This window comes from Limulus polyphemus, unplaced genomic scaffold (genome assembly GCF_000517525.1).
Source record: "Limulus polyphemus unplaced genomic scaffold, Limulus_polyphemus-2.1.2 Scaffold1494, whole genome shotgun sequence".
Lineage (NCBI taxonomy): Eukaryota > Metazoa > Arthropoda > Merostomata > Xiphosura > Limulidae > Limulus > Limulus polyphemus.
In genome coordinates, this window is record NW_013667104.1 from 139,482 (window position 1) to 145,130 (window position 5,649).

A 5,649-nucleotide genomic window follows, 5' to 3' on the forward strand; every position below is an offset into this window, starting at 1 on the left:
TTGGTGAGGGATGTACATATTCGTGAGTATTATAGTTTGTCCTGGATTTGGTTTGACCGGGTTAAGCTTAGAAAATCAGGCAGCAGTGCCTTCGAGGATGCGTCGGATGGGATAAAGCACCAGGGCTAAAAATTTTGGGTAGGGGAGGAGGCCATCTGTCGGTCCTTTTCAGGGCTGGGAGTAGGACCGTGGTCCAATTCTCAGAATTTTGCTGTGGGGGAAACGGGAGTACCACGAGAAAACCCACTTTCAATGGTCAGGCGCCAAATAATCTACCTGACCAGTGCCCAAAGCTGAAAAAGAAATTTCTTTCAGTTACTTGGTGAGTGTTTTATGTGTTTTCTAGGCTGTTTATGTAATTGAATGGTGATGTGTATGTGTTCCAAGTTTCTGGTGTTAGAGCTAATTGTTTGAACTGTTTGGTCTGTGTGTTCCTATTTTTGGCTATTCTGTAAAATTTCGTGGCAAGTTGTGTAAAGCGATCTTTGATTGTTGGTAACTTGGTAATGCTGTGTAGGTATTCTTGAGGTGTGTAGCTCGGCAGTCTGGTTTAATATATTCTCACTTGCTCCAGTCTTTTATACCCCAATCATTTGCCGTTGGTGATATTTATCTCGTGATACTCTCCACCCATGTCAGTGTAGCCTCTATCCTGGTACTGTATATAAGCACCTCATTCAGATAATGTTATCACTTTTTCCTGATAAAGCATCACTAATGGATTCCCAGTATTATGATCGTTCAAAGATACTTTGAATGTTATTGGGTTATATAGTTGATTTTCGTAACAATCATTATACTAATTAAAAAAAAAATCTTCTTCCAATTGGCAAACCAGTTTATGGTATGAATTTACAGATTATTATGGAAGGAGGTCTACTATCTCCTCGTAATTACTGGGTTCTGGGTTGAGCTCAGTTGTTCCACATCCTCCCCATAATTCTGGGGGCAAGTGGAATGTAGCTTGCCCACACAATTGTGGAGTGAGGATGAATGTTCATAATTCCAAACTGGATGAGTTCTGTTTCATTTCAAGCCTGGGGTGCTGCCTTTCAGACGTCTTTAGGTTGAGGAGAAGATTTGTCCTCTTCAATGTTGCTTACTTTCTCGTCGTGATTCTGATGGCTTGGAATGCATCACTCTTTGGCTGCCGTTGGGATCCACACATAAGTATATATATCTTTAATGTTGTGGTCTAATTGCTCTAGCCACCAACGTGAAATATAGGGACCAAGACCCCTTAATTCCAACAATGAATAGTGGTACCTCGGCTGTCTGGTTGGTATTGGCCTATAATGATGATCACTCATGTACAATTCCACCCACGATACAATAATTCAGTTCTGGGTGAAGAGCATACCTGTTCTGGATGCAGTGCAGTTCCCCCACGAGGGTAACAATCTTCTACTGACACACCCATGATCTATGCAGACACTTTCTGTATGGATAATGCCCTCACTAGCCCCTCCACCTTATCAATGTGAGATTCTAGCTATAAGTGAGAGAAGAGGTATGTATGTTTTGGAAGTTAACATTTTTCTGAATCGAAAATGTATTTCCAATAATACTTACCTCATATCACACTCTCCTGCCCTTCCTCCTCACTAAGAGCCAGTGTTAGAGACTGGGATTAAGTCAGTTTCGAAAAAGTGTTAACATTATCTGAAGGATAATACTGTTGCGTCAGCGAGGTCACGTGACTAGAGTCACGCGATGTTTTCTAGAAATATCCTGTCCCTTCGTGAATACCCTAGCATTTACTAGATTGGGGGTAGCCTGGTATATATAAGATGGTCACAACATGACGGGACAATGTGTAGGTAGTGAGTAATTGAACTGCAGTCAGAGAGTATTGTTGAAGCGTTTGTTATAGCGGGACTGTTGAAATTAAGTGTATCGGAAAAAATAAACCAGTTTTATTATGAAAGGACTTGTGTCACTAAAGTTGCATTGAACGAATTTACGGAAAATTAACTAGCCAACGGAGACGTAACAATACTATATATATAGTACCAGGATAGAGAGCACATTGACGTAGATGGAAAGTATCACGAGATAAATATTGCCAAGGGAAATTGAGTGGGGTATAAAAGACTGGACGAAGCGAAAAAAATCACACCAATACTTAGATGGGCAAAAGAAGAAACCCTGGCAGTAGAGTAATAGCTATAAGTGTGAAAGGAGGTAAGTATTATTGGAAATACATTTCAATTTAGGAAAATGTTAACTTTCGACTTTTTATATTTGATTTCTACTCGTTTGTTTTAAAAATGTTTTTGTTTCAGAATTCTACTTTGTTCATATGAATTTGAGATTAATATGGCGGATTCTTGATGTCAGACATCAGGGAACTTTACCCTCCCACAATGCAATGTTTACATAGCAACTGAGACGAAGGGGCAAACAAATAGGGGACATTTTGTTCATTCTGTACTATCGCCCGCTGTCTAGACTCGTATTTGTAACAACTATTTGTGTTTGTGATGAACCTTTATTGTTCCAAACCTGTAAGTATGGTGAAGAGTTGTTGCATATTCAATTGCACCAATATCTGAACTTTTCTTCTATTTGATACCCAGTCCTCCATCTCGTCTTAATAGTAAGCATAAAGCAAACATTTGTGGGATTCTATTCCTAGCCTAGAATAATCTTAAGACAATTTGTCGATAATTGTTTTAAAAACTAGTTCGACCTGGTAATTTACTTTTTAGTGCATGTTTTCCCACAAGAACAAGCTACTGAAAAGGAGAGAAAAGTGTTGTGGAAAACATCGCGGAATACATGAAGCAATAGGAAAGCTGTGGGAGCCAAAGTCTGACTATAACCATGTGTGTTCAGGTCATTTGATACCATGTAAATGTTATTTTCCGATTTTTTAAACACAAAGTAATTGTACACATCTGGGTACTGCACACTGGGACATTCTATTGGGTTGTTAATCCACGAGTCAGCAGGGTGCTGTAGGGACAAGAATCAAGCCCAATTAATTGTAACTTTTCTTGATATCTTGCTAATGCCTCGGCTGACAACTTCTCCATGTATTGACAAGACATTGCAATTGATAATTTGACTATCAAACAATAATATGCTCACCAGTTTCAGCAGTACATATTGTAGACCTACATAAATTGCGTACATACAGCTGTACTCACTTCACTATTGTTTGCTCCTTTAACAAGATGGCGATCATGTTACCAGACAAAGTCGCATGATTGTGACGTCACGCCGACCTCAAAAATGATTAATTTCCCACTATAAGTAGAGTACTACTCCTCAGGTCTTAGGTTCGATGATGTCTGCTGGGGAAGCAGAGGCTGTAGTTCACTGGGAGCTCATGTCTTATATTCGGCTAACGATTTTTTCCTTTCACGTTACGATTTTTGTGAAGAGGGATATATAAATATTGTGTGCAAATTGTCTCTCTATGGCACTTTCCACCTGTTACTGCGCCTCCACACAATCTTCTGGGTTAGGTATTGTTCCTTTCCCCAGGAGATCTGTGGTTAGTTTTTCAGTGTGTATTTCTCACTCCCCATAGGTATACCCATGTTCAGTGACTTTATGTGAACTTGTGTAGATGGACCTAATTTCGGCACTCGATAATTCTGCTCTGTTTGGATGAGTTAGATTTTTATAATTCTTTTACCATCTAGGCTAATTTAATTTAAACTTGCATTTGGAGTTTGATTATTCCTTTGTTTTGTTTGCACTTTTATTTCTTTTCACTGTTAATGTTATTTTGTTTGTAAGTTCCTTTTTTTTCCCTACTAGTCACATCTAATTGAGGATTATATTTGAGTTAAACTTTGTTATTGTTAACTGGGTACCTTTTTCTTCTCAAGTTCTTTAGGGTAGGGCTTATTTTCCCATTCTTTGTCTTTGAGTAGATTTACATGTTCGATGTTTAAGGGTCGTTTATCTTCTATGTTTTTTTTGCGGTTTTGTACTTTAGGTGTTACTTATTGTTTTCTGTTTTAGGTCGAATTTCATGGTTTTGCAGGTTTATTTCTATGTCCTTTGTAGACTTTAAATGTTTCCACGTTTTGTTAGTTCGAAAGTAATAAATACTTTCTCTAAGTATGTTTAGTTTATGTGTCTTTCTTAGCTACACTTCACGATAGTTCTGTGGTTTCTACTGGTTGTGTCTGTGGATTTATACCTTCCATTTTGCTTCCTCTCTATCCATTTTCCAGATCTCCTTTCCTCTTCCTCAGGATTGTACCTTGTCCAGTCATCTTGCCGAATCTGTGTGAGACCTACTACACAGAGGAGCTATCAAATGTGGTGCCCACTCAGTCGTGATTTTACTCCTGTCTATTTGTTGTCTACAAAAACACAGAAGATTGGAGTCCCATCATAGATCTTTCCCGATTGTATTCTTATCTAGAGACACCTTGCTTTGCTTCACTATGGAATTCTACCTCTCACTTCAGTAGGTTTTTTGCCCCAATGTCACGTCATTTTTCCCCAGTTCATCCACAAGGGATCCGTCTTCCAGTTCTGGGCGCAGCTGTTCGGTCTTTCTTCAGCTGCATATGTGTTTTGTCGAGTGGTATGCTCTTTTGCATCTCATTCTTATTTGCTGGGACTTCTGGATGGCTTCTGCTTGCCTCTTCTTGTGCCAGGTCAGTCACTCACACTCGCTTACTTCATCGAGAAGATGCTTAAGTGGTGTTTCTCGTGAAGTTGGAGAGGTTCTTTACTACCCCCTCACAGTATCTTATTCATTTGGGGGTTCTATTCACTTACCATTTCATTTGGGGCCAGCCTTCTCCACTTTGTTTCCTGGGATATGGAGCAGGAGGTCATGAAGACCATACCTTCTCTTTTTCTCTCTGAATGAGAGATTCTATCTCTTTTGGAGTTGTGGGCTTCCTTGGAAGCTCTCATTCCCATGGATATCCCATGCATTTCCTTCATTGGATGATTCTCGACTAGTGGAACTTCCCCCAAGATCCCTTTGACCATCCCATTTCCTTTTCACCTGGGATCAGGGCTGACCTAGCTTGGTGGCTCAACAGAGACTTGACCCCGGTGGGGGTTCTCATTCCTCTACCTTGTCCTGAGTCTAATCTGTTTACAGATGATTCCTTGGTGGGTTTGGGGGCTTTCCTCGATTTCCCAGCGATTTTGGGTTGGTCAGTCAAGGTGGCTACTTTCCATTTCCACATCATTGGAGCCTTTAGCAGTTTACTAGGCTCTTTATCATTTCCTCCCATCCTTGTGGGGGTGGGTGGTTATAGTTCATTTTGGCAATTCCACTGCCATCAGCTATATTATCAAGCAAGGGGTACCAAGTCCAGCTCTCTGTGTTTTCAGACTCTGGATCTCCTGCACTAGGCTGATGACTACAACATGACTGTTCTGGTGTGTGATGTTCCCAGTGTTATGAATCTTGTGGCTGATTGCTTATCATGCCCAAACCAGATTCTACCCACAAAGTGGTCCCTTCATCCTCAGGTTTTTCTGTGGGTGTGTTATCGACTAGGAACTCCACATATATATATATATATATATATACATTTCCCACTCACTGGAGTGCCACGCTTCCTTCCTTTTTGGTATCCAGTTCCTCACCCCTCAACTCTGGGGTGGATGCTTTCAGTCCAGATTGAAGGAATCTTCACAAATATGCTTACCCTTTGCTCA

The 5,649-nt window shown here is 40.3% G+C and overlaps 1 protein-coding gene across 7 annotated transcripts in view; it reads left to right on the plus strand.

Annotated features, from left to right (window-relative positions):
* Positions 1-5,649, plus strand: part of LOC106463828 (pleckstrin homology domain-containing family H member 1-like) — a 151,051-nt gene that overhangs the window by 43,869 nt on the left and 101,533 nt on the right. The gene's annotated exons all lie outside the window — the stretch shown is intronic.